At 42.4% G+C, this 24,718-nt stretch overlaps 34 non-coding genes across 34 annotated transcripts; 16 read left to right on the top strand and 18 right to left on the bottom strand.

The window, feature by feature from the left end:
• Positions 1 to 234: 234 nt before the first annotated feature.
• trnap-cgg (transfer RNA proline (anticodon CGG)) lies at positions 235 to 306 on the bottom strand. The gene has a single exon. It is a non-coding gene; the product is annotated as a tRNA-Pro (tRNA).
• Positions 307 to 1,297: 991 nt separating this feature from the next.
• trnag-ucc (transfer RNA glycine (anticodon UCC)) lies at positions 1,298 to 1,369 on the top strand. Its single transcript has one exon. It is a non-coding gene; the product is annotated as a tRNA-Gly (tRNA).
• A 261-nt stretch (positions 1,370 to 1,630) lies between these two features.
• On the bottom strand, positions 1,631 to 1,702 carry trnap-cgg (transfer RNA proline (anticodon CGG)). The gene has a single exon. It is a non-coding gene; the product is annotated as a tRNA-Pro (tRNA).
• Positions 1,703 to 2,694: 992 nt separating this feature from the next.
• trnag-ucc (transfer RNA glycine (anticodon UCC)) lies at positions 2,695 to 2,766 on the top strand. Its single transcript has one exon. It is a non-coding gene; the product is annotated as a tRNA-Gly (tRNA).
• Positions 2,767 to 3,027: 261 nt separating this feature from the next.
• On the bottom strand, positions 3,028 to 3,099 carry trnap-cgg (transfer RNA proline (anticodon CGG)). The gene has a single exon. It is a non-coding gene; the product is annotated as a tRNA-Pro (tRNA).
• A 992-nt stretch (positions 3,100 to 4,091) lies between these two features.
• Positions 4,092 to 4,163, top strand: trnag-ucc (transfer RNA glycine (anticodon UCC)). The gene has a single exon. It is a non-coding gene; the product is annotated as a tRNA-Gly (tRNA).
• Positions 4,164 to 4,424: 261 nt separating this feature from the next.
• Positions 4,425 to 4,496, bottom strand: trnap-cgg (transfer RNA proline (anticodon CGG)). The gene has a single exon. It is a non-coding gene; the product is annotated as a tRNA-Pro (tRNA).
• A 992-nt stretch (positions 4,497 to 5,488) lies between these two features.
• trnag-ucc (transfer RNA glycine (anticodon UCC)) lies at positions 5,489 to 5,560 on the top strand. The gene has a single exon. It is a non-coding gene; the product is annotated as a tRNA-Gly (tRNA).
• A 261-nt stretch (positions 5,561 to 5,821) lies between these two features.
• trnap-cgg (transfer RNA proline (anticodon CGG)) lies at positions 5,822 to 5,893 on the bottom strand. Its single transcript has one exon. It is a non-coding gene; the product is annotated as a tRNA-Pro (tRNA).
• Positions 5,894 to 6,885: 992 nt separating this feature from the next.
• Positions 6,886 to 6,957, top strand: trnag-ucc (transfer RNA glycine (anticodon UCC)). Its single transcript has one exon. It is a non-coding gene; the product is annotated as a tRNA-Gly (tRNA).
• A 261-nt stretch (positions 6,958 to 7,218) lies between these two features.
• Positions 7,219 to 7,290, bottom strand: trnap-cgg (transfer RNA proline (anticodon CGG)). The gene has a single exon. It is a non-coding gene; the product is annotated as a tRNA-Pro (tRNA).
• Positions 7,291 to 8,282: 992 nt separating this feature from the next.
• Positions 8,283 to 8,354, top strand: trnag-ucc (transfer RNA glycine (anticodon UCC)). Its single transcript has one exon. It is a non-coding gene; the product is annotated as a tRNA-Gly (tRNA).
• A 261-nt stretch (positions 8,355 to 8,615) lies between these two features.
• On the bottom strand, positions 8,616 to 8,687 carry trnap-cgg (transfer RNA proline (anticodon CGG)). Its single transcript has one exon. It is a non-coding gene; the product is annotated as a tRNA-Pro (tRNA).
• Positions 8,688 to 9,679: 992 nt separating this feature from the next.
• Positions 9,680 to 9,751, top strand: trnag-ucc (transfer RNA glycine (anticodon UCC)). Its single transcript has one exon. It is a non-coding gene; the product is annotated as a tRNA-Gly (tRNA).
• A 261-nt stretch (positions 9,752 to 10,012) lies between these two features.
• trnap-cgg (transfer RNA proline (anticodon CGG)) lies at positions 10,013 to 10,084 on the bottom strand. The gene has a single exon. It is a non-coding gene; the product is annotated as a tRNA-Pro (tRNA).
• Positions 10,085 to 11,075: 991 nt separating this feature from the next.
• On the top strand, positions 11,076 to 11,147 carry trnag-ucc (transfer RNA glycine (anticodon UCC)). Its single transcript has one exon. It is a non-coding gene; the product is annotated as a tRNA-Gly (tRNA).
• Positions 11,148 to 11,408: 261 nt separating this feature from the next.
• On the bottom strand, positions 11,409 to 11,480 carry trnap-cgg (transfer RNA proline (anticodon CGG)). The gene has a single exon. It is a non-coding gene; the product is annotated as a tRNA-Pro (tRNA).
• Positions 11,481 to 12,472: 992 nt separating this feature from the next.
• On the top strand, positions 12,473 to 12,544 carry trnag-ucc (transfer RNA glycine (anticodon UCC)). The gene has a single exon. It is a non-coding gene; the product is annotated as a tRNA-Gly (tRNA).
• Positions 12,545 to 12,805: 261 nt separating this feature from the next.
• trnap-cgg (transfer RNA proline (anticodon CGG)) lies at positions 12,806 to 12,877 on the bottom strand. The gene has a single exon. It is a non-coding gene; the product is annotated as a tRNA-Pro (tRNA).
• Positions 12,878 to 13,869: 992 nt separating this feature from the next.
• trnag-ucc (transfer RNA glycine (anticodon UCC)) lies at positions 13,870 to 13,941 on the top strand. The gene has a single exon. It is a non-coding gene; the product is annotated as a tRNA-Gly (tRNA).
• A 261-nt stretch (positions 13,942 to 14,202) lies between these two features.
• trnap-cgg (transfer RNA proline (anticodon CGG)) lies at positions 14,203 to 14,274 on the bottom strand. The gene has a single exon. It is a non-coding gene; the product is annotated as a tRNA-Pro (tRNA).
• A 992-nt stretch (positions 14,275 to 15,266) lies between these two features.
• trnag-ucc (transfer RNA glycine (anticodon UCC)) lies at positions 15,267 to 15,338 on the top strand. The gene has a single exon. It is a non-coding gene; the product is annotated as a tRNA-Gly (tRNA).
• A 261-nt stretch (positions 15,339 to 15,599) lies between these two features.
• Positions 15,600 to 15,671, bottom strand: trnap-cgg (transfer RNA proline (anticodon CGG)). The gene has a single exon. It is a non-coding gene; the product is annotated as a tRNA-Pro (tRNA).
• A 992-nt stretch (positions 15,672 to 16,663) lies between these two features.
• On the top strand, positions 16,664 to 16,735 carry trnag-ucc (transfer RNA glycine (anticodon UCC)). The gene has a single exon. It is a non-coding gene; the product is annotated as a tRNA-Gly (tRNA).
• A 261-nt stretch (positions 16,736 to 16,996) lies between these two features.
• On the bottom strand, positions 16,997 to 17,068 carry trnap-cgg (transfer RNA proline (anticodon CGG)). Its single transcript has one exon. It is a non-coding gene; the product is annotated as a tRNA-Pro (tRNA).
• A 962-nt stretch (positions 17,069 to 18,030) lies between these two features.
• trnag-ucc (transfer RNA glycine (anticodon UCC)) lies at positions 18,031 to 18,102 on the top strand. Its single transcript has one exon. It is a non-coding gene; the product is annotated as a tRNA-Gly (tRNA).
• A 261-nt stretch (positions 18,103 to 18,363) lies between these two features.
• Positions 18,364 to 18,435, bottom strand: trnap-cgg (transfer RNA proline (anticodon CGG)). Its single transcript has one exon. It is a non-coding gene; the product is annotated as a tRNA-Pro (tRNA).
• A 958-nt stretch (positions 18,436 to 19,393) lies between these two features.
• Positions 19,394 to 19,465, top strand: trnag-ucc (transfer RNA glycine (anticodon UCC)). Its single transcript has one exon. It is a non-coding gene; the product is annotated as a tRNA-Gly (tRNA).
• A 261-nt stretch (positions 19,466 to 19,726) lies between these two features.
• On the bottom strand, positions 19,727 to 19,798 carry trnap-cgg (transfer RNA proline (anticodon CGG)). The gene has a single exon. It is a non-coding gene; the product is annotated as a tRNA-Pro (tRNA).
• A 958-nt stretch (positions 19,799 to 20,756) lies between these two features.
• On the top strand, positions 20,757 to 20,828 carry trnag-ucc (transfer RNA glycine (anticodon UCC)). The gene has a single exon. It is a non-coding gene; the product is annotated as a tRNA-Gly (tRNA).
• Positions 20,829 to 21,089: 261 nt separating this feature from the next.
• On the bottom strand, positions 21,090 to 21,161 carry trnap-cgg (transfer RNA proline (anticodon CGG)). The gene has a single exon. It is a non-coding gene; the product is annotated as a tRNA-Pro (tRNA).
• Positions 21,162 to 22,119: 958 nt separating this feature from the next.
• Positions 22,120 to 22,191, top strand: trnag-ucc (transfer RNA glycine (anticodon UCC)). Its single transcript has one exon. It is a non-coding gene; the product is annotated as a tRNA-Gly (tRNA).
• A 261-nt stretch (positions 22,192 to 22,452) lies between these two features.
• Positions 22,453 to 22,524, bottom strand: trnap-cgg (transfer RNA proline (anticodon CGG)). Its single transcript has one exon. It is a non-coding gene; the product is annotated as a tRNA-Pro (tRNA).
• A 1,292-nt stretch (positions 22,525 to 23,816) lies between these two features.
• On the bottom strand, positions 23,817 to 23,888 carry trnap-cgg (transfer RNA proline (anticodon CGG)). Its single transcript has one exon. It is a non-coding gene; the product is annotated as a tRNA-Pro (tRNA).
• Positions 23,889 to 24,718: the final 830 nt, after the last annotated feature.

Genomic DNA, 24,718 nt, shown 5'->3' with positions numbered 1-24,718 from the left:
GGCTGGGTGTCATTTCACCTGTATTACATTGGAATCAATGTTCGTGGAAGTCAGATTTGCTCTTACTTTTTGCAGGTTTTCTAAATGAAGTGCGAATTTGAGCGAACTAGTTAATATCACAATAGATACGCAGTCCTAAATCATTCAGCCACCTCGTCCTGCGCCCAAGAGGTGGCTGTTTGCAACCAGTGGCCAGAGATTTGCCTGTCTGAGCTTGTTAAAAGATCTGCAAAAGGGCTCATCCGGGATTTGAACCCGGGACCTCTCGCACCCGAAGCGAGAATCATACCCCTAGACCAACGAGCCTTACACAAGAATAAAAAAAAATTATTTCTGCGGCAATGACAATGAGGATATCAATTGTTCTTGTCCATGGTGCTTGGAAAGATTGAACCTCATGTGAGTGTTTGTGCTATACTTTTGAGCATAGCAGTCTTCCAAACTGTTGACCAGGCTTCAGTTCAAATCTTTTGTATTTCATCTGCTGTGTCTTTCACACTCTGTCTTCTTAAGCCGCGACAGCAAACTGATGATGAGTGTTGACAAATGAATATTGAGCAAATGAGGTCAATTAATATTTTAAAAGAGAAAATGAAAAAATAAAACTTCAAAAAGAATGGAGCTCATTTATTTTGAGTCAATTGATGCATCAGTACGTGAATCAAAGTAAACGAACGTAAAAAATACCCATTCAAATCGATCAGTTTTCAACTAGAGAGATTGAAACGCGTCGTATCTGTCTCAAGCCTCCATAACTGTTTATGTTACACCTCCACATCTGCAATGAAAGGTGATGGAGCTAGAGCGGTCTTAGTCAAACCATGAGACATACCTATAATCGGTCCTCTCACAAAAACAATTGTAGCTTCTGAACCGTTTGACCTACAACATCGTATGACCACTCCCTGGAAAGGGGAGACCCTCACGAACACGGTGGTGTTCTCAATTCGTCTCTACGTCCCCCACAAGTGTCAGGGGACTCGTCTGAAGTCGGAACCCTTTATGTGCCAACTTCTGTTTGTAGAATCCCAAATCTTTGGCCTCCAAACTAATGTGACCCCACTTGTCACAATGTTCTCAGTTTTGCCCTACGTTCCCCACAAGTGTCACGGGACTAATCTGAAGGTAACAGGTACTGATTAAAATAATTGATTTTTTAACCAGGGACCTCTCTCACCCTAAGCCATAATAGTACAACTATACCAACGATCCTTTTGGTCAAAGAATTTTCACTTTCCACAAAAATGACGGTCAGGATATGAATCGATGTCTCCACGTTGCTTGCAAGCTTCACATAGCATTGGTGGTATAGTGGTGAGCATAGCTGCCTTCCAAGCAGTTGACCCGGGTTCAATTCACGGCCAATGCAGAGCATGAGATATTCGCTAGTTTTAGGGGCTGGGTGTCATTTCACCTGTATTACATTGGAATCAATGTTCGTGGAAGTCAGATTTGCTCTTACTTTTTGCAGGTTTTCTAAATGAAGTGCGAATTTGAGCGAACTAGTTAATATCACAATAGATACGCAGTCCTAAATCATTCAGCCACCTCGTCCTGCGCCCAAGAGGTGGCTGTTTGCAACCAGTGGCCAGAGATTTGCCTGTCTGAGCTTGTTAAAAGATCTGCAAAAGGGCTCATCCGGGATTTGAACCCGGGACCTCTCGCACCCGAAGCGAGAATCATACCCCTAGACCAACGAGCCTTACACAAGAATAAAATTGTTTTTCTTTCTGCGGCAATGACAATGAGGATATCAATTGTTCTTGTCCATGGTGCTTGGAAAGATTGAACCTCATGTGAGTGTTTGTGCTATACTTTTGAGCATAGCAGTCTTCCAAACTGTTGACCAGGCTTCAGTTCAAATCTTTTGTATTTCATCTGCTGTGTCTTTCACACTCTGTCTTCTTAAGCCGCGACAGCAAACTGATGATGAGTGTTGACAAATGAATATTGAGCAAATGAGGTCAATTAATATTTTAAAAGAGAAAATGAAAAAATAAAACTTCAAAAAGAATGGAGCTCATTTATTTTGAGTCAATTGATGCATCAGTACGTGAATCAAAGTAAACGAACGTAAAAAATACCCATTCAAATCGATCAGTTTTCAACTAGAGAGATTGAAACGCGTCGTATCTGTCTCAAGCCTCCATAACTGTTTATGTTACACCTCCACATCTGCAATGAAAGGTGATGGAGCTAGAGCGGTCTTAGTCAAACCATGAGACATACCTATAATCGGTCCTCTCACAAAAACAATTGTAGCTTCTGAACCGTTTGACCTACAACATCGTATGACCACTCCCTGGAAAGGGGAGACCCTCACGAACACGGTGGTGTTCTCAATTCGTCTCTACGTCCCCCACAAGTGTCAGGGGACTCGTCTGAAGTCGGAACCCTTTATGTGCCAACTTCTGTTTGTAGAATCCCAAATCTTTGGCCTCCAAACTAATGTGACCCCACTTGTCACAATGTTCTCAGTTTTGCCCTACGTTCCCCACAAGTGTCACGGGACTAATCTGAAGGTAACAGGTACTGATTAAAATAATTGATTTTTTAACCAGGGACCTCTCTCACCCTAAGCCATAATAGTACAACTATACCAACGATCCTTTTGGTCAAAGAATTTTCACTTTCCACAAAAATGACGGTCAGGATATGAATCGATGTCTCCACGTTGCTTGCAAGCTTCACATAGCATTGGTGGTATAGTGGTGAGCATAGCTGCCTTCCAAGCAGTTGACCCGGGTTCAATTCACGGCCAATGCAGAGCATGAGATATTCGCTAGTTTTAGGGGCTGGGTGTCATTTCACCTGTATTACATTGGATTCAATGTTCGTGGAAGTCAGATTTGCTCTTACTTTTTGCAGGTTTTCTAAATGAAGTGCGAATTTGAGCGAACTAGTTAATATCACAATAGATACGCAGTCCTAAATCATTCAGCCACCTCGTCCTGCGCCCAAGAGGTGGCTGTTTGCAACCAGTGGCCAGAGATTTGCCTGTCTGAGCTTGTTAAAAGATCTGCAAAAGGGCTCATCCGGGATTTGAACCCGGGACCTCTCGCACCCGAAGCGAGAATCATACCCCTAGACCAACGAGCCTTACACAAGAATAAAATTGTTTTTCTTTCTGCGGCAATGACAATGAGGATATCAATTGTTCTTGTCCATGGTGCTTGGAAAGATTGAACCTCATGTGAGTGTTTGTGCTATACTTTTGAGCATAGCAGTCTTCCAAACTGTTGACCAGGCTTCAGTTCAAATCTTTTGTATTTCATCTGCTGTGTCTTTCACACTCTGTCTTCTTAAGCCGCGACAGCAAACTGATGATGAGTGTTGACAAATGAATATTGAGCAAATGAGGTCAATTAATATTTTAAAAGAGAAAATGAAAAAATAAAACTTCAAAAAGAATGGAGCTCATTTATTTTGAGTCAATTGATGCATCAGTACGTGAATCAAAGTAAACGAACGTAAAAAATACCCATTCAAATCGATCAGTTTTCAACTAGAGAGATTGAAACGCGTCGTATCTGTCTCAAGCCTCCATAACTGTTTATGTTACACCTCCACATCTGCAATGAAAGGTGGTGGAGCTAGAGCGGTGTTAGTCAAACCATGAGACATACCTATAATCGGTCCTCTCACAAAAACAATTGTAGCTTCTGAACCGTTTGACCTACAACATCGTATGACCACTCCCTGGAAAGGGGAGACCCTCACGAACACGGTGGTGTTCTCAATTCGTCTCTACGTCCCCCACAAGTGTCAGGGGACTCGTCTGAAGTCGGAACCCTTTATGTGCCAACTTCTGTTTGTAGAATCCCAAATCTTTGGCCTCCAAACTAATGTGACCCCACTTGTCACAATGTTCTCAGTTTTGCCCTACGTTCCCCACAAGTGTCACGGGACTAATCTGAAGGTAACAGGTACTGATTAAAATAATTGATTTTTTAACCAGGGACCTCTCTCACCCTAAGCCATAATAGTACAACTATACCAACGATCCTTTTGGTCAAAGAATTTTCACTTTCCACAAAAATGACGGTCAGGATATGAATCGATGTCTCCACGTTGCTTGCAAGCTTCACATAGCATTGGTGGTATAGTGGTGAGCATAGCTGCCTTCCAAGCAGTTGACCCGGGTTCAATTCACGGCCAATGCAGAGCATGAGATATTCGCTAGTTTTAGGGGCTGGGTGTCATTTCACCTGTATTACATTGGATTCAATGTTCGTGGAAGTCAGATTTGCTCTTACTTTTTGCAGGTTTTCTAAATGAAGTGCGAATTTGAGCGAACTAGTTAATATCACAATAGATACGCAGTCCTAAATCATTCAGCCACCTCGTCCTGCGCCCAAGAGGTGGCTGTTTGCAACCAGTGGCCAGAGATTTGCCTGTCTGAGCTTGTTAAAAGATCTGCAAAAGGGCTCATCCGGGATTTGAACCCGGGACCTCTCGCACCCGAAGCGAGAATCATACCCCTAGACCAACGAGCCTTACACAAGAATAAAATTGTTTTTCTTTCTGCGGCAATGACAATGAGGATATCAATTGTTCTTGTCCATGGTGCTTGGAAAGATTGAACCTCATGTGAGTGTTTGTGCTATACTTTTGAGCATAGCAGTCTTCCAAACTGTTGACCAGGCTTCAGTTCAAATCTTTTGTATTTCATCTGCTGTGTCTTTCACACTCTGTCTTCTTAAGCCGCGACAGCAAACTGATGATGAGTGTTGACAAATGAATATTGAGCAAATGAGGTCAATTAATATTTTAAAAGAGAAAATGAAAAAATAAAACTTCAAAAAGAATGGAGCTCATTTATTTTGAGTCAATTGATGCATCAGTACGTGAATCAAAGTAAACGAACGTAAAAAATACCCATTCAAATCGATCAGTTTTCAACTAGAGAGATTGAAACGCGTCGTATCTGTCTCAAGCCTCCATAACTGTTTATGTTACACCTCCACATCTGCAATGAAAGGTGGTGGAGCTAGAGCGGTCTTAGTCAAACCATGAGACATACCTATAATCGGTCCTCTCACAAAAACAATTGTAGCTTCTGAACCGTTTGACCTACAACATCGTATGACCACTCCCTGGAAAGGGGAGACCCTCACGAACACGGTGGTGTTCTCAATTCGTCTCTACGTCCCCCACAAGTGTCAGGGGACTCGTCTGAAGTCGGAACCCTTTATGTGCCAACTTCTGTTTGTAGAATCCCAAATCTTTGGCCTCCAAACTAATGTGACCCCACTTGTCACAATGTTCTCAGTTTTGCCCTACGTTCCCCACAAGTGTCACGGGACTAATCTGAAGGTAACAGGTACTGATTAAAATAATTGATTTTTTAACCAGGGACCTCTCTCACCCTAAGCCATAATAGTACAACTATACCAACGATCCTTTTGGTCAAAGAATTTTCACTTTCCACAAAAATGACGGTCAGGATATGAATCGATGTCTCCACGTTGCTTGCAAGCTTCACATAGCATTGGTGGTATAGTGGTGAGCATAGCTGCCTTCCAAGCAGTTGACCCGGGTTCAATTCACGGCCAATGCAGAGCATGAGATATTCGCTAGTTTTAGGGGCTGGGTGTCATTTCACCTGTATTACATTGGAATCAATGTTCGTGGAAGTCAGATTTGCTCTTACTTTTTGCAGGTTTTCTAAATGAAGTGCGAATTTGAGCGAACTAGTTAATATCACAATAGATACGCAGTCCTAAATCATTCAGCCACCTCGTCCTGCGCCCAAGAGGTGGCTGTTTGCAACCAGTGGCCAGAGATTTGCCTGTCTGAGCTTGTTAAAAGATCTGCAAAAGGGCTCATCCGGGATTTGAACCCGGGACCTCTCGCACCCGAAGCGAGAATCATACCCCTAGACCAACGAGCCTTACACAAGAATAAAATTGTTTTTCTTTCTGCGGCAATGACAATGAGGATATCAATTGTTCTTGTCCATGGTGCTTGGAAAGATTGAACCTCATGTGAGTGTTTGTGCTATACTTTTGAGCATAGCAGTCTTCCAAACTGTTGACCAGGCTTCAGTTCAAATCTTTTGTATTTCATCTGCTGTGTCTTTCACACTCTGTCTTCTTAAGCCGCGACAGCAAACTGATGATGAGTGTTGACAAATGAATATTGAGCAAATGAGGTCAATTAATATTTTAAAAGAGAAAATGAAAAAATAAAACTTCAAAAAGAATGGAGCTCATTTATTTTGAGTCAATTGATGCATCAGTACGTGAATCAAAGTAAACGAACGTAAAAAATACCCATTCAAATCGATCAGTTTTCAACTAGAGAGATTGAAACGCGTCGTATCTGTCTCAAGCCTCCATAACTGTTTATGTTACACCTCCACATCTGCAATGAAAGGTGGTGGAGCTAGAGAGGTGTTAGTCAAACCATGAGACATACCTATAATCGGTCCTCTCACAAAAACAATTGTAGCTTCTGAACCGTTTGACCTACAACATCGTATGACCACTCCCTGGAAAGGGGAGACCCTCACGAACACGGTGGTGTTCTCAATTCGTCTCTACGTCCCCCACAAGTGTCAGGGGACTCGTCTGAAGTCGGAACCCTTTATGTGCCAACTTCTGTTTGTAGAATCCCAAATCTTTGGCCTCCAAACTAATGTGACCCCACTTGTCACAATGTTCTCAGTTTTGCCCTACGTTCCCCACAAGTGTCACGGGACTAATCTGAAGGTAACAGGTACTGATTAAAATAATTGATTTTTTAACCAGGGACCTCTCTCACCCTAAGCCATAATAGTACAACTATACCAACGATCCTTTTGGTCAAAGAATTTTCACTTTCCACAAAAATGACGGTCAGGATATGAATCGATGTCTCCACGTTGCTTGCAAGCTTCACATAGCATTGGTGGTATAGTGGTGAGCATAGCTGCCTTCCAAGCAGTTGACCCGGGTTCAATTCACGGCCAATGCAGAGCATGAGATATTCGCTAGTTTTAGGGGCTGGGTGTCATTTCACCTGTATTACATTGGAATCAATGTTCGTGGAAGTCAGATTTGCTCTTACTTTTTGCAGGTTTTCTAAATGAAGTGCGAATTTGAGCGAACTAGTTAATATCACAATAGATACGCAGTCCTAAATCATTCAGCCACCTCGTCCTGCGCCCAAGAGGTGGCTGTTTGCAACCAGTGGCCAGAGATTTGCCTGTCTGAGCTTGTTAAAAGATCTGCAAAAGGGCTCATCCGGGATTTGAACCCGGGACCTCTCGCACCCGAAGCGAGAATCATACCCCTAGACCAACGAGCCTTACACAAGAATAAAATTGTTTTTCTTTCTGCGGCAATGACAATGAGGATATCAATTGTTCTTGTCCATGGTGCTTGGAAAGATTGAACCTCATGTGAGTGTTTGTGCTATACTTTTGAGCATAGCAGTCTTCCAAACTGTTGACCAGGCTTCAGTTCAAATCTTTTGTATTTCATCTGCTGTGTCTTTCACACTCTGTCTTCTTAAGCCGCGACAGCAAACTGATGATGAGTGTTGACAAATGAATATTGAGCAAATGAGGTCAATTAATATTTTAAAAGAGAAAATGAAAAAATAAAACTTCAAAAAGAATGGAGCTCATTTATTTTGAGTCAATTGATGCATCAGTACGTGAATCAAAGTAAACGAACGTAAAAAATACCCATTCAAATCGATCAGTTTTCAACTAGAGAGATTGAAACGCGTCGTATCTGTCTCAAGCCTCCATAACTGTTTATGTTACACCTCCACATCTGCAATGAAAGGTGGTGGAGCTAGAGAGGTGTTAGTCAAACCATGAGACATACCTATAATCGGTCCTCTCACAAAAACAATTGTAGCTTCTGAACCGTTTGACCTACAACATCGTATGACCACTCCCTGGAAAGGGGAGACCCTCACGAACACGGTGGTGTTCTCAATTCGTCTCTACGTCCCCCACAAGTGTCAGGGGACTCGTCTGAAGTCGGAACCCTTTATGTGCCAACTTCTGTTTGTAGAATCCCAAATCTTTGGCCTCCAAACTAATGTGACCCCACTTGTCACAATGTTCTCAGTTTTGCCCTACGTTCCCCACAAGTGTCACGGGACTAATCTGAAGGTAACAGGTACTGATTAAAATAATTGATTTTTTAACCAGGGACCTCTCTCACCCTAAGCCATAATAGTACAACTATACCAACGATCCTTTTGGTCAAAGAATTTTCACTTTCCACAAAAATGACGGTCAGGATATGAATCGATGTCTCCACGTTGCTTGCAAGCTTCACATAGCATTGGTGGTATAGTGGTGAGCATAGCTGCCTTCCAAGCAGTTGACCCGGGTTCAATTCACGGCCAATGCAGAGCATGAGATATTCGCTAGTTTTAGGGGCTGGGTGTCATTTCACCTGTATTACATTGGAATCAATGTTCGTGGAAGTCAGATTTGCTCTTACTTTTTGCAGGTTTTCTAAATGAAGTGCGAATTTGAGCGAACTAGTTAATATCACAATAGATACGCAGTCCTAAATCATTCAGCCACCTCGTCCTGCGCCCAAGAGGTGGCTGTTTGCAACCAGTGGCCAGAGATTTGCCTGTCTGAGCTTGTTAAAAGATCTGCAAAAGGGCTCATCCGGGATTTGAACCCGGGACCTCTCGCACCCGAAGCGAGAATCATACCCCTAGACCAACGAGCCTTACACAAGAATAAAATTGTTTTTCTTTCTGCGGCAATGACAATGAGGATATCAATTGTTCTTGTCCATGGTGCTTGGAAAGATTGAACCTCATGTGAGTGTTTGTGCTATACTTTTGAGCATAGCAGTCTTCCAAACTGTTGACCAGGCTTCAGTTCAAATCTTTTGTATTTCATCTGCTGTGTCTTTCACACTCTGTCTTCTTAAGCCGCGACAGCAAACTGATGATGAGTGTTGACAAATGAATATTGAGCAAATGAGGTCAATTAATATTTTAAAAGAGAAAATGAAAAAATAAAACTTCAAAAAGAATGGAGCTCATTTATTTTGAGTCAATTGATGCATCAGTACGTGAATCAAAGTAAACGAACGTAAAAAATACCCATTCAAATCGATCAGTTTTCAACTAGAGAGATTGAAACGCGTCGTATCTGTCTCAAGCCTCCATAACTGTTTATGTTACACCTCCACATCTGCAATGAAAGGTGGTGGAGCTAGAGAGGTGTTAGTCAAACCATGAGACATACCTATAATCGGTCCTCTCACAAAAACAATTGTAGCTTCTGAACCGTTTGACCTACAACATCGTATGACCACTCCCTGGAAAGGGGAGACCCTCACGAACACGGTGGTGTTCTCAATTCGTCTCTACGTCCCCCACAAGTGTCAGGGGACTCGTCTGAAGTCGGAACCCTTTATGTGCCAACTTCTGTTTGTAGAATCCCAAATCTTTGGCCTCCAAACTAATGTGACCCCACTTGTCACAATGTTCTCAGTTTTGCCCTACGTTCCCCACAAGTGTCACGGGACTAATCTGAAGGTAACAGGTACTGATTAAAATAATTGATTTTTTAACCAGGGACCTCTCTCACCCTAAGCCATAATAGTACAACTATACCAACGATCCTTTTGGTCAAAGAATTTTCACTTTCCACAAAAATGACGGTCAGGATATGAATCGATGTCTCCACGTTGCTTGCAAGCTTCACATAGCATTGGTGGTATAGTGGTGAGCATAGCTGCCTTCCAAGCAGTTGACCCGGGTTCAATTCACGGCCAATGCAGAGCATGAGATATTCGCTAGTTTTAGGGGCTGGGTGTCATTTCACCTGTATTACATTGGAATCAATGTTCGTGGAAGTCAGATTTGCTCTTACTTTTTGCAGGTTTTCTAAATGAAGTGCGAATTTGAGCGAACTAGTTAATATCACAATAGATACGCAGTCCTAAATCATTCAGCCACCTCGTCCTGCGCCCAAGAGGTGGCTGTTTGCAACCAGTGGCCAGAGATTTGCCTGTCTGAGCTTGTTAAAAGATCTGCAAAAGGGCTCATCCGGGATTTGAACCCGGGACCTCTCGCACCCGAAGCGAGAATCATACCCCTAGACCAACGAGCCTTACACAAGAATAAAATTGTTTTATTTCTGCGGCAATGACAATGAGGATATCAATTGTTCTTGTCCATGGTGCTTGGAAAGATTGAACCTCATGTGAGTGTTTGTGCTATACTTTTGAGCATAGCAGTCTTCCAAACTGTTGACCAGGCTTCAGTTCAAATCTTTTGTATTTCATCTGCTGTGTCTTTCACACTCTGTCTTCTTAAGCCGCGACAGCAAACTGATGATGAGTGTTGACAAATGAATATTGAGCAAATGAGGTCAATTAATATTTTAAAAGAGAAAATGAAAAAATAAAACTTCAAAAAGAATGGAGCTCATTTATTTTGAGTCAATTGATGCATCAGTACGTGAATCAAAGTAAACGAACGTAAAAAATACCCATTCAAATCGATCAGTTTTCAACTAGAGAGATTGAAACGCGTCGTATCTGTCTCAAGCCTCCATAACTGTTTATGTTACACCTCCACATCTGCAATGAAAGGTGGTGGAGCTAGAGAGGTGTTAGTCAAACCATGAGACATACCTATAATCGGTCCTCTCACAAAAACAATTGTAGCTTCTGAACCGTTTGACCTACAACATCGTATGACCACTCCCTGGAAAGGGGAGACCCTCACGAACACGGTGGTGTTCTCAATTCGTCTCTACGTCCCCCACAAGTGTCAGGGGACTCGTCTGAAGTCGGAACCCTTTATGTGCCAACTTCTGTTTGTAGAATCCCAAATCTTTGGCCTCCAAACTAATGTGACCCCACTTGTCACAATGTTCTCAGTTTTGCCCTACGTTCCCCACAAGTGTCACGGGACTAATCTGAAGGTAACAGGTACTGATTAAAATAATTGATTTTTTAACCAGGGACCTCTCTCACCCTAAGCCATAATAGTACAACTATACCAACGATCCTTTTGGTCAAAGAATTTTCACTTTCCACAAAAATGACGGTCAGGATATGAATCGATGTCTCCACGTTGCTTGCAAGCTTCACATAGCATTGGTGGTATAGTGGTGAGCATAGCTGCCTTCCAAGCAGTTGACCCGGGTTCAATTCACGGCCAATGCAGAGCATGAGATATTCGCTAGTTTTAGGGGCTGGGTGTCATTTCACCTGTATTACATTGGAATCAATGTTCGTGGAAGTCAGATTTGCTCTTACTTTTTGCAGGTTTTCTAAATGAAGTGCGAATTTGAGCGAACTAGTTAATATCACAATAGATACGCAGTCCTAAATCATTCAGCCACCTCGTCCTGCGCCCAAGAGGTGGCTGTTTGCAACCAGTGGCCAGAGATTTGCCTGTCTGAGCTTGTTAAAAGATCTGCAAAAGGGCTCATCCGGGATTTGAACCCGGGACCTCTCGCACCCGAAGCGAGAATCATACCCCTAGACCAACGAGCCTTACACAAGAATAAAATTGTTTTTCTTTCTGCGGCAATGACAATGAGGATATCAATTGTTCTTGTCCATGGTGCTTGGAAAGATTGAACCTCATGTGAGTGTTTGTGCTATACTTTTGAGCATAGCAGTCTTCCAAACTGTTGACCAGGCTTCAGTTCAAATCTTTTGTATTTCATCTGCTGTGTCTTTCACACTCTGTCTTCTTAAGCCGCGACAGCAAACTGATGATGAGTGTTGACAAATGAATATTGAGCAAATGAGGTCAATTAATATTTTAAAAGAGAAAATGAAAAAATAAAACTTCAAAAAGAATGGAGCTCATTTATTTTGAGTCAATTGATGCATCAGTACGTGAATCAAAGTAAACGAACGTAAAAAATACCCATTCAAATCGATCAGTTTTCAACTAGAGAGATTGAAACGCGTCGTATCTGTCTCAAGCCTCCATAACTGTTTATGTTACACCTCCACATCTGCAATGAAAGGTGGTGGAGCTAGAGAGGTGTTAGTCAAACCATGAGACATACCTATAATCGGTCCTCTCACAAAAACAATTGTAGCTTCTGAACCGTTTGACCTACAACATCGTATGACCACTCCCTGGAAAGGGGAGACCCTCACGAACACGGTGGTGTTCTCAATTCGTCTCTACGTCCCCCACAAGTGTCAGGGGACTCGTCTGAAGTCGGAACCCTTTATGTGCCAACTTCTGTTTGTAGAATCCCAAATCTTTGGCCTCCAAACTAATGTGACCCCACTTGTCACAATGTTCTCAGTTTTGCCCTACGTTCCCCACAAGTGTCACGGGACTAATCTGAAGGTAACAGGTACTGATTAAAATAATTGATTTTTTAACCAGGGACCTCTCTCACCCTAAGCCATAATAGTACAACTATACCAACGATCCTTTTGGTCAAAGAATTTTCACTTTCCACAAAAATGACGGTCAGGATATGAATCGATGTCTCCACGTTGCTTGCAAGCTTCACATAGCATTGGTGGTATAGTGGTGAGCATAGCTGCCTTCCAAGCAGTTGACCCGGGTTCAATTCACGGCCAATGCAGAGCATGAGATATTCGCTAGTTTTAGGGGCTGGGTGTCATTTCACCTGTATTACATTGGAATCAATGTTCGTGGAAGTCAGATTTGCTCTTACTTTTTGCAGGTTTTCTAAATGAAGTGCGAATTTGAGCGAACTAGTTAATATCACAATAGATACGCAGTCCTAAATCATTCAGCCACCTCGTCCTGCGCCCAAGAGGTGGCTGTTTGCAACCAGTGGCCAGAGATTTGCCTGTCTGAGCTTGTTAAAAGATCTGCAAAAGGGCTCATCCGGGATTTGAACCCGGGACCTCTCGCACCCGAAGCGAGAATCATACCCCTAGACCAACGAGCCTTACACAAGAATAAAATTGTTTTTCTTTCTGCGGCAATGACAATGAGGATATCAATTGTTCTTGTCCATGGTGCTTGGAAAGATTGAACCTCATGTGAGTGTTTGTGCTATACTTTTGAGCATAGCAGTCTTCCAAACTGTTGACCAGGCTTCAGTTCAAATCTTTTGTATTTCATCTGCTGTGTCTTTCACACTCTGTCTTCTTAAGCCGCGACAGCAAACTGATGATGAGTGTTGACAAATGAATATTGAGCAAATGAGGTCAATTAATATTTTAAAAGAGAAAATGAAAAAATAAAACTTCAAAAAGAATGGAGCTCATTTATTTTGAGTCAATTGATGCATCAGTACGTGAATCAAAGTAAACGAACGTAAAAAATACCCATTCAAATCGATCAGTTTTCAACTAGAGAGATTGAAACGCGTCGTATCTGTCTCAAGCCTCCATAACTGTTTATGTTACACCTCCACATCTGCAATGAAAGGTGGTGGAGCTAGAGAGGTGTTAGTCAAACCATGAGACATACCTATAATCGGTCCGCTCACAAAAACAATTGTAGCTTCTGAACCGTTTGACCTACAACATCGTATGACCACTCCCTGGAAAGGGGAGACCCTCACGAACACGGTGGTGTTCTCAATTCGTCTCTACGTCCCCCACAAGTGTCAGGGGACTCGTCTGAAGTCGGAACCCTTTATGTGCCAACTTCTGTTTGTAGAATCCCAAATCTTTGGCCTCCAAACTAATGTGACCCCACTTGTCACAATGTTCTCAGTTTTGCCCTACGTTCCCCACAAGTGTCACGGGACTAATCTGAAGGTAACAGGTACTGATTAAAATAATTGATTTTTTAACCAGGGACCTCTCTCACCCTAAGCCATAATAGTACAACTATACCAACGATCCTTTTGGTCAAAGAATTTTCACTTTCCACAAAAATGACGGTCAGGATATGAATCGATGTCTCCACGTTGCTTGCAAGCTTCACATAGCATTGGTGGTATAGTGGTGAGCATAGCTGCCTTCCAAGCAGTTGACCCGGGTTCAATTCACGGCCAATGCAGAGCATGAGATATTCGCTAGTTTTAGGGGCTGGGTGTCATTTCACCTGTATTACATTGGAATCAATGTTCGTGGAAGTCAGATTTGCTCTTACTTTTTGCAGGTTTTCTAAATGAAGTGCGAATTTGAGCGAACTAGTTAATATCACAATAGATACGCAGTCCTAAATCATTCAGCCACCTCGTCCTGCGCCCAAGAGGTGGCTGTTTGCAACCAGTGGCCAGAGATTTGCCTGTCTGAGCTTGTTAAAAGATCTGCAAAAGGGCTCATCCGGGATTTGAACCCGGGACCTCTCGCACCCGAAGCGAGAATCATACCCCTAGACCAACGAGCCTTACACAAGAATAAAATTGTTTTTCTTTCTGCGGCAATGACAATGAGGATATCAATTGTTCTTGTCCATGGTGCTTGGAAAGATTGAACCTCATGTGAGTGTTTGTGCTATACTTTTGAGCATAGCAGTCTTCCAAACTGTTGACCAGGCTTCAGTTCAAATCTTTTGTATTTCATCTGCTGTGTCTTTCACACTCTGTCTTCTTAAGCCGCGACAGCAAACTGATGATGAGTGTTGACAAATGAATATTGAGCAAATGAGGTCAATTAATATTTTAAAAGAGAAAATGAAAAAATAAAACTTCAAAAAGAATGGAGCTCATTTATTTTGAGTCAATTGATGCATCAGTACGTGAATCAAAGTAAACGAACGTAAAAAATACCCATTCAAATCGATCAGTTTTCAACTAGAGAGATTGAAACGCGTCGTATCTGTCTCAAGCCTCCATAACTGTTTATGTTACACCTCCACATCTGCAATGAAAGGTGGTGGAGCTAGAGAGGTGTTAGTCAAACCATGAGACATACCTATAATCGGTCCTCTCACAAAAACAATTGTAGCTTCTGAACCGTTTGACCTACAACATCGTATGACCACTCCCTGGAAAGGGGAGACCCTCACGAACACGGTGGTGTTCTCAATTCGTCTCTACGTCCCCCACAAGTGTCAGGGGACTCGTCTGAAGTCGGAACCCTTTATGTGCCAACTTCTGTTTGTAGAATCCCAAATCTTTGGCCTCCAAACTAATGTGACCCCACTTGTCACAATGTTCTCAGTTTTGCCCTACGTTCCCCACAAGTGTCACGGGACTAATCTGAAGGTAACAGGTACTGATTAAAATAATTGATTTTTTAACCAGGGACCTCTCTCACCCTAAGCCATAATAGTACAACTATACCAACGATCCTTTTGGTCAAAGAATTTTCACTTTCCACAAAAATGACGGTCAGGATATGAATCGATGTCTCCACGTTGCTTGCAAGCTTCACATAGCATTGGTGGTATAGTGGTGAGCATAGCTGCCTTCCAAGCAGTTGACCCGGGTTCAATTCACGGCCAATGCAGAGCATGAGATATTCGCTAGTTTTAGGGGCTGGGTGTCATTTCACCTGTATTACATTGGAATCAATGTTCGTGGAAGTCAGATTTGCTCTTACTTTTTGCAGGTTTTCTAAATGAAGTGCGAATTTGAGCGAACTAGTTAATATCACAATAGATACGCAGTCCTAAATCATTCAGCCACCTCGTCCTGCGCCCAAGAGGTGGCTGTTTGCAACCAGTGGCCAGAGATTTGCCTGTCTGAGCTTGTTAAAAGATCTGCAAAAGGGCTCATCCGGGATTTGAACCCGGGACCTCTCGCACCCGAAGCGAGAATCATACCCCTAGACCAACGAGCCTTACACAAGAATAAAATTGTTTTTCTTTCTGCGGCAATGACAATGAGGATATCAATTGTTCTTGTCCATGGTGCTTGGAAAGATTGAACCTCATGTGAGTGTTTGTGCTATACTTTTGAGCATAGCAGTCTTCCAAACTGTTGACCAGGCTTCAGTTCAAATCTTTTGTATTTCATCTGCTGTGTCTTTCACACTCTGTCTTCTTAAGCCGCGACAGCAAACTGATGATGAGTGTTGACAAATGAATATTGAGCAAATGAGGTCAATTAATATTTTAAAAGAGAAAATGAAAAAATAAAACTTCAAAAAGAATGGAGCTCATTTATTTTGAGTCAATTGATGCATCAGTACGTGAATCAAAGTAAACGAACGTAAAAAATACCCATTCAAATCGATCAGTTTTCAACTAGAGAGATTGAAACGCGTCGTATCTGTCTCAAGCCTCCATAACTGTTTATGTTACACCTCCACATCTGCAATGAAAGGTGGTGGAGCTAGAGAGGTGTTAGTCAAACCATGAGACATACCTATAATCGGTCCTCTCACAAAAACAATTGTAGCTTCTGAACCGTTTGACCTACAACATCGTATGACCACTCCCTGGAAAGGGGAGACCCTCACGAACACGGTGGTGTTCTCAATTCGTCTCTACGTCCCCCACAAGTGTCAGGGGACTCGTCTGAAGTCGGAACCCTTTATGTGCCAACTTCTGTTTGTAGAATCCCAAATCTTTGGCCTCCAAACTAATGTGACCCCACTTGTCACAATGTTCTCAGTTTTGCCCTACGTTCCCCACAAGTGTCACGGGACTAATCTGAAGGTAACAGGTACTGATTAAAATAATTGATTTTTTAACCAGGGACCTCTCTCACCCTAAGCCATAATAGTACAACTATACCAACGATCCTTTTGGTCAAAGAATTTTCACTTTCCACAAAAATGACGGTCAGGATATGAATCGATGTCTCCACGTTGCTTGCAAGCTTCACATAGCATTGGTGGTATAGTGGTGAGCATAGCTGCCTTCCAAGCAGTTGACCCGGGTTCAATTCACGGCCAATGCAGAGCATGAGATATTCGCTAGTTTTAGGGGCTGGGTGTCATTTCACCTGTATTACATTGGAATCAATGTTCGTGGAAGTCAGATTTGCTCTTACTTTTTGCAGGTTTTCTAAATGAAGTGCGAATTTGAGCGAACTAGTTAATATCACAATAGATACGCAGTCCTAAATCATTCAGCCACCTCGTCCTGCGCCCAAGAGGTGGCTGTTTGCAACCAGTGGCCAGAGATTTGCCTGTCTGAGCTTGTTAAAAGATCTGCAAAAGGGCTCATCCGGGATTTGAACCCGGGACCTCTCGCACCCGAAGCGAGAATCATACCCCTAGACCAACGAGCCTTACACAAGAATAAAATTGTTTTTCTTTCTGCGGCAATGACAATGAGGATATCAATTGTTCTTGTCCATGGTGCTTGGAAAGATTGAACCTCATGTGAGTGTTTGTGCTATACTTTTGAGCATAGCAGTCTTCCAAACTGTTGACCAGGCTTCAGTTCAAATCTTTTGTATTTCATCTGCTGTGTCTTTCACACTCTGTCTTCTTAAGCCGCGACAGCAAACTGATGATGAGTGTTGACAAATGAATATTGAGCAAATGAGGTCAATTAATATTTTAAAAGAGAAAATGAAAAAATAAAACTTCAAAAAGAATGGAGCTCATTTATTTTGAGTCAATTGATGCATCAGTACGTGAATCAAAGTAAACGAACGTAAAAAATACCCATTCAAATCGATCAGTTTTCAACTAGAGAGATTGAAACGCGTCGTATCTGTCTCAAGCCTCCATAACTGTTTATGTTACACCTCCACATCTGCAATGAAAGGTGGTGGAGCTGAGTACATCGGTCCTCTCACAAAAACAATTGTAGCTTCTGAACCGTTTGACCTACAACATCGTATGACCACTCCCTGGAAAGGGGAGACCCTCACGAACACGGTGGTGTTCTCAATTCGTCTCTACGTCCCCCACAAGTGTCAGGGGACTCGTCTGAAGTCGGAACCCTTTATGTGCCAACTTCTGTTTGTAGAATCCCAAATCTTTGGCCTCCAAACTAATGTGACCCCACTTGTCACAATGTTCTCAGTTTTGCCCTACGTTCCCCACAAGTGTCACGGGACTAATCTGAAGGTAACAGGTACTGATTAAAATAATTGATTTTTTAACCAGGGACCTCTCTCACCCTAAGCCATAATAGTACAACTATACCAACGATCCTTTTGGTCAAAGAATTTTCACTTTCCACAAAAATGACGGTCAGGATATGAATCGATGTCTCCACGTTGCTTGCAAGCTTCACATAGCATTGGTGGTATAGTGGTGAGCATAGCTGCCTTCCAAGCAGTTGACCCGGGTTCAATTCACGGCCAATGCAGAGCATGAGATATTCGCTAGTTTTAGGGGCTGGGTGTCATTTCACCTGTATTACATTGGAATCAATGTTCGTGGAAGTCAGATTTGCTCTTACTTTTTGCAGGTTTTCTAAATGAAGTGCGAATTTGAGCGAACTAGTTAATATCACAATAGATACGCAGTCCTAAATCATTCAGCCACCTCGTCCTGCGCCCAAGAGGTGGCTGTTTGCAACCAGTGGCCAGAGATTTGCCTGTCTGAGCTTGTTAAAAGATCTGCAAAAGGGCTCATCCGGGATTTGAACCCGGGACCTCTCGCACCCGAAGCGAGAATCATACCCCTAGACCAACGAGCCTTACACAAGAATAAAAAAGAATTATTTCTGCGGCAATGACAATGAGGATATCAATTGTTCTTGTCCATGGTGCTTGGAAAGATTGAACCTCATGTGAGTGTTTGTGCTATACTTTTGAGCATAGCAGTCTTCCAAACTGTTGACCAGGCTTCAGTTCAAATCTTTTGTATTTCATCTGCTGTGTCTTTCACACTCTGTCTTCTTAAGCCGCGACAGCAAACTGATGATGAGTGTTGACAAATGAATATTGAGCAAATGAGGTCAATTAATATTTTAAAAGAGAAAATGAAAAAATAAAACTTCAAAAAGAATGGAGCTCATTTATTTTGAGTCAATTGATGCATCAGTACGTGAATCAAAGTAAACGAACGTAAAAAATACCCATTCAAATCGATCAGTTTTCAACTAGAGAGATTGAAACGCGTCGTATCTGTCTCAAGCCTCCATAACTGTTTATGTTACACCTCCACATCTGCAATGAAAGGTGGTGGAGCTATAATCGGTCCTCTCACAAAAACAATTGTAGCTTCTGAACCGTTTGACCTACAACATCGTATGACCACTCCCTGGAAAGGGGAGACCCTCACGAACACGGTGGTGTTCTCAATTCGTCTCTACGTCCCCCACAAGTGTCAGGGGACTCGTCTGAAGTCGGAACCCTTTATGTGCCAACTTCTGTTTGTAGAATCCCAAATCTTTGGCCTCCAAACTAATGTGACCCCACTTGTCACAATGTTCTCAGTTTTGCCCTACGTTCCCCACAAGTGTCACGGGACTAATCTGAAGGTAACAGGTACTGATTAAAATAATTGATTTTTTAACCAGGGACCTCTCTCACCCTAAGCCATAATAGTACAACTATACCAACGATCCTTTTGGTCAAAGAATTTTCACTTTCCACAAAAATGACGGTCAGGATATGAATCGATGTCTCCACGTTGCTTGCAAGCTTCACATAGCATTGGTGGTATAGTGGTGAGCATAGCTGCCTTCCAAGCAGTTGACCCGGGTTCAATTCACGGCCAATGCAGAGCATGAGATATTCGCTAGTTTTAGGGGCTGGGTGTCATTTCACCTGTATTACATTGGAATCAATGTTCGTGGAAGTCAGATTTGCTCTTACTTTTTGCAGGTTTTCTAAATGAAGTGCGAATTTGAGCGAACTAGTTAATATCACAATAGATACGCAGTCCTAAATCATTCAGCCACCTCGTCCTGCGCCCAAGAGGTGGCTGTTTGCAACCAGTGGCCAGAGATTTGCCTGTCTGAGCTTGTTAAAAGATCTGCAAAAGGGCTCATCCGGGATTTGAACCCGGGACCTCTCGCACCCGAAGCGAGAATCATACCCCTAGACCAACGAGCCTTACACAAGAATAAAAAAAAATTATTTCTGCGGCAATGACAATGAGGATATCAATTGTTCTTGTCCATGGTGCTTGGAAAGATTGAACCTCATGTGAGTGTTTGTGCTATACTTTTGAGCATAGCAGTCTTCCAAACTGTTGACCAGGCTTCAGTTCAAATCTTTTGTATTTCATCTGCTGTGTCTTTCACACTCTGTCTTCTTAAGCCGCGACAGCAAACTGATGATGAGTGTTGACAAATGAATATTGAGCAAATGAGGTCAATTAATATTTTAAAAGAGAAAATGAAAAAATAAAACTTCAAAAAGAATGGAGCTCATTTATTTTGAGTCAATTGATGCATCAGTACGTGAATCAAAGTAAACGAACGTAAAAAATACCCATTCAAATCGATCAGTTTTCAACTAGAGAGATTGAAACGCGTCGTATCTGTCTCAAGCCTCCATAACTGTTTATGTTACACCTCCACATCTGCAATGAAAGGTGGTGGAGCTATAATCGGTCCTCTCACAAAAACAATTGTAGCTTCTGAACCGTTTGACCTACAACATCGTATGACCACTCCCTGGAAAGGGGAGACCCTCACGAACACGGTGGTGTTCTCAATTCGTCTCTACGTCCCCCACAAGTGTCAGGGGACTCGTCTGAAGTCGGAACCCTTTATGTGCCAACTTCTGTTTGTAGAATCCCAAATCTTTGGCCTCCAAACTAATGTGACCCCACTTGTCACAATGTTCTCAGTTTTGCCCTACGTTCCCCACAAGTGTCACGGGACTAATCTGAAGGTAACAGGTACTGATTAAAATAATTGATTTTTTAACCAGGGACCTCTCTCACCCTAAGCCATAATAGTACAACTATACCAACGATCCTTTTGGTCAAAGAATTTTCACTTTCCACAAAAATGACGGTCAGGATATGAATCGATGTCTCCACGTTGCTTGCAAGCTTCACATAGCATTGGTGGTATAGTGGTGAGCATAGCTGCCTTCCAAGCAGTTGACCCGGGTTCAATTCACGGCCAATGCAGAGCATGAGATATTCGCTAGTTTTAGGGGCTGGGTGTCATTTCACCTGTATTACATTGGAATCAATGTTCGTGGAAGTCAGATTTGCTCTTACTTTTTGCAGGTTTTCTAAATGAAGTGCGAATTTGAGCGAACTAGTTAATATCACAATAGATACGCAGTCCTAAATCATTCAGCCACCTCGTCCTGCGCCCAAGAGGTGGCTGTTTGCAACCAGTGGCCAGAGATTTGCCTGTCTGAGCTTGTTAAAAGATCTGCAAAAGGGCTCATCCGGGATTTGAACCCGGGACCTCTCGCACCCGAAGCGAGAATCATACCCCTAGACCAACGAGCCTTACACAAGAATAAAAAAAAATTATTTCTGCGGCAATGACAATGAGGATATCAATTGTTCTTGTCCATGGTGCTTGGAAAGATTGAACCTCATGTGAGTGTTTGTGCTATACTTTTGAGCATAGCAGTCTTCCAAACTGTTGACCAGGCTTCAGTTCAAATCTTTTGTATTTCATCTGCTGTGTCTTTCACACTCTGTCTTCTTAAGCCGCGACAGCAAACTGATGATGAGTGTTGACAAATGAATATTGAGCAAATGAGGTCAATTAATATTTTAAAAGAGAAAATGAAAAAATAAAACTTCAAAAAGAATGGAGCTCATTTATTTTGAGTCAATTGATGCATCAGTACGTGAATCAAAGTAAACGAACGTAAAAAATACCCATTCAAATCGATCAGTTTTCAACTAGAGAGATTGAAACGCGTCGTATCTGTCTCAAGCCTCCATAACTGTTTATGTTACACCTCCACATCTGCAATGAAAGGTGGTGGAGCTATAATCGGTCCTCTCACAAAAACAATTGTAGCTTCTGAACCGTTTGACCTACAACATCGTATGACCACTCCCTGGAAAGGGGAGACCCTCACGAACACGGTGGTGTTCTCAATTCGTCTCTACGTCCCCCACAAGTGTCAGGGGACTCGTCTGAAGTCGGAACCCTTTATGTGCCAACTTCTGTTTGTAGAATCCCAAATCTTTGGCCTCCAAACTAATGTGACCCCACTTGTCACAATGTTCTCAGTTTTGCCCTACGTTCCCCACAAGTGTCACGGGACTAATCTGAAGGTAACAGGTACTGATTAAAATAATTGATTTTTTAACCAGGGACCTCTCTCACCCTAAGCCATAATAGTACAACTATACCAACGATCCTTTTGGTCAAAGAATTTTCACTTTCCACAAAAATGACGGTCAGGATATGAATCGATGTCTCCACGTTGCTTGCAAGCTTCACATAGCATTGGTGGTATAGTGGTGAGCATAGCTGCCTTCCAAGCAGTTGACCCGGGTTCAATTCACGGCCAATGCAGAGCATGAGATATTCGCTAGTTTTAGGGGCTGGGTGTCATTTCACCTGTATTACATTGGAATCAATGTTCGTGGAAGTCAGATTTGCTCTTACTTTTTGCAGGTTTTCTAAATGAAGTGCGAATTTGAGCGAACTAGTTAATATCACAATAGATACGCAGTCCTAAATCATTCAGCCACCTCGTCCTGCGCCCAAGAGGTGGCTGTTTGCAACCAGTGGCCAGAGATTTGCCTGTCTGAGCTTGTTAAAAGATCTGCAAAAGGGCTCATCCGGGATTTGAACCCGGGACCTCTCGCACCCGAAGCGAGAATCATACCCCTAGACCAACGAGCCTTACACAAGAATAAAATTGTTATTATTTCTGCGGCAATGACAATGAGGATATCAATTGTTCTTGTCCATGGTGCTTGGAAAGATTGAACCTCATGTGAGTGTTTGTGCTATACTTTTGAGCATAGCAGTCTTCCAAACTGTTGACCAGGCTTCAGTTCAAATCTTTTGTATTTCATCTGCTGTGTCTTTCACACTCTGTCTTCTTAAGCCGCGACAGCAAACTGATGATGAGTGTTGACAAATGAATATTGAGCAAATGAGGTCAATTAATATTTTAAAAGAGAAAATGAAAAAATAAAACTTCAAAAAGAATGGAGCTCATTTATTTTGAGTCAATTGATGCATCAGTACGTGAATCAAAGTAAACGAACGTAAAAAATACCCATTCAAATCGATCAGTTTTCAACTAGAGAGATTGAAACGCGTCGTATCTGTCTCAAGCCTCCATAACTGTTTATGTTACACCTCCACATCTGCAATGAAAGGTGGTGGAGCTATAATCGGTCCTCTCACAAAAACAATTGTAGCTTCTGAACCGTTTGACCTACAACATCGTATGACCACTCCCTGGAAAGGGGAGACCCTCACGAACACGGTGGTGTTCTCAATTCGTCTCTACGTCCCCCACAAGTGTCAGGGGACTCGTCTGAAGTCGGAACCCTTTATGTGCCAACTTCTGTTTGTAGAATCCCAAATCTTTGGCCTCCAAACTAATGTGACCCCACTTGTCACAATGTTCTCAGTTTTGCCCTACGTTCCCCACAAGTGTCACGGGACTAATCTGAAGGTAACAGGTACTGATTAAAATAATTGATTTTTTAACCAGGGACCTCTCTCACCCTAAGCCATAATAGTACAACTATACCAACGATCCTTTTGGTCAAAGAATTTTCACTTTCCACAAAAATGACGGTCAGGATATGAATCGATGTCTCCACGTTGCTTGCAAGCTTCACATAGCATTGGTGGTATAGTGGTGAGCATAGCTGCCTTCCAAGCAGTTGACCCGGGTTCAATTCGTGGCCAATGCAGAGCATGAGATATTCACTAGTTTTAGGGGCTGGGTGTCATTTCACCTGTATTACATTGGAATCAATGTTCGTGGAAGTCAGATTTGCTCTTACTTTTTGCAGGTTTTCTAAATGAAGTGCGAATTTGAGCGAACTAGTTAATATCACAATAGATACGCAGTCCTAAATCATTCAGCCACCTCGTCCTGCGCCCAAGAGGTGGCTGTTTGCAACCAGTGGCCAGAGATTTGCCTGTCTGAGCTTGTTAAAAGATCTGCAAAAGGGCTCATCCGGGATTTGAACCCGGGACCTCTCGCACCCGAAGCGAGAATCATACCCCTAGACCAACGAGCCTTACACAAGAATAAAATTGTTTTTCTTTCTGCGGCAATGACAATGAGGATATCAATTGTTCTTGTCCATGGTGCTTGGAAAGATTGAACCTCATGTGAGTGTTTGTGCTATACTTTTGAGCATAGCAGTCTTCCAAACTGTTGACCAGGCTTCAGTTCAAATCTTTTGTATTTCATCTGCTGTGTCTTTCACACTCTGTCTTCTTAAGCCGCGACAGCAAACTGATGATGAGTGTTGACAAATGAATATTGAGCAAATGAGGTCAATTAATATTTTAAAAGAGAAAATGAAAAAATAAAACTTCAAAAAGAATGGAGCTCATTTATTTTGAGTCAATTGATGCATCAGTACGTGAATCAAAGTAAACGAACGTAAAAAATACCCATTCAAATCGATCAGTTTTCAACTAGAGAGATTGAAACGCGTCGTATCTGTCTCAAGCCTCCATAACTGTTTATGTTACACCTCCACATCTGCAATGAAAGGTGGTGGAGCTAGAGAGGTGTTAGTCAAACCATGAGATATACCTATAATCGGTCCTCTCACAAAAACAATTGTAGCTTCTGAACCGTTTGACCTACAACATCGTATGACCACTCCCTGGAAAGGGGAGACCCTCACGAACACGGTGGTGTTCTCAATTCGTCTCTACGTCCCCCACAAGTGTCAGGGGACTCGTCTGAAGTCGGAACCCTTTATGTGCCAACTTCTGTTTGTAGAATCCCAAATCTTTGGCCTCCAAACTAATGTGACCCCACTTGTCACAATGTTCTCAGTTTTGCCCTACGTTCCCCACAAGTGTCACGGGACTAATCTGAAGGTAACAGGTA

The sequence above is a fragment of the Salmo salar genome, chromosome 22 (assembly GCF_965601325.2).
Source record: "Salmo salar chromosome 22, fSalSal1, whole genome shotgun sequence".
NCBI lineage: Eukaryota > Metazoa > Chordata > Actinopteri > Salmoniformes > Salmonidae > Salmo > Salmo salar.
The sequence above is the reverse complement of the archived record's forward strand: the minus strand, read 5'-3'. Positions and strand labels throughout refer to the sequence as shown.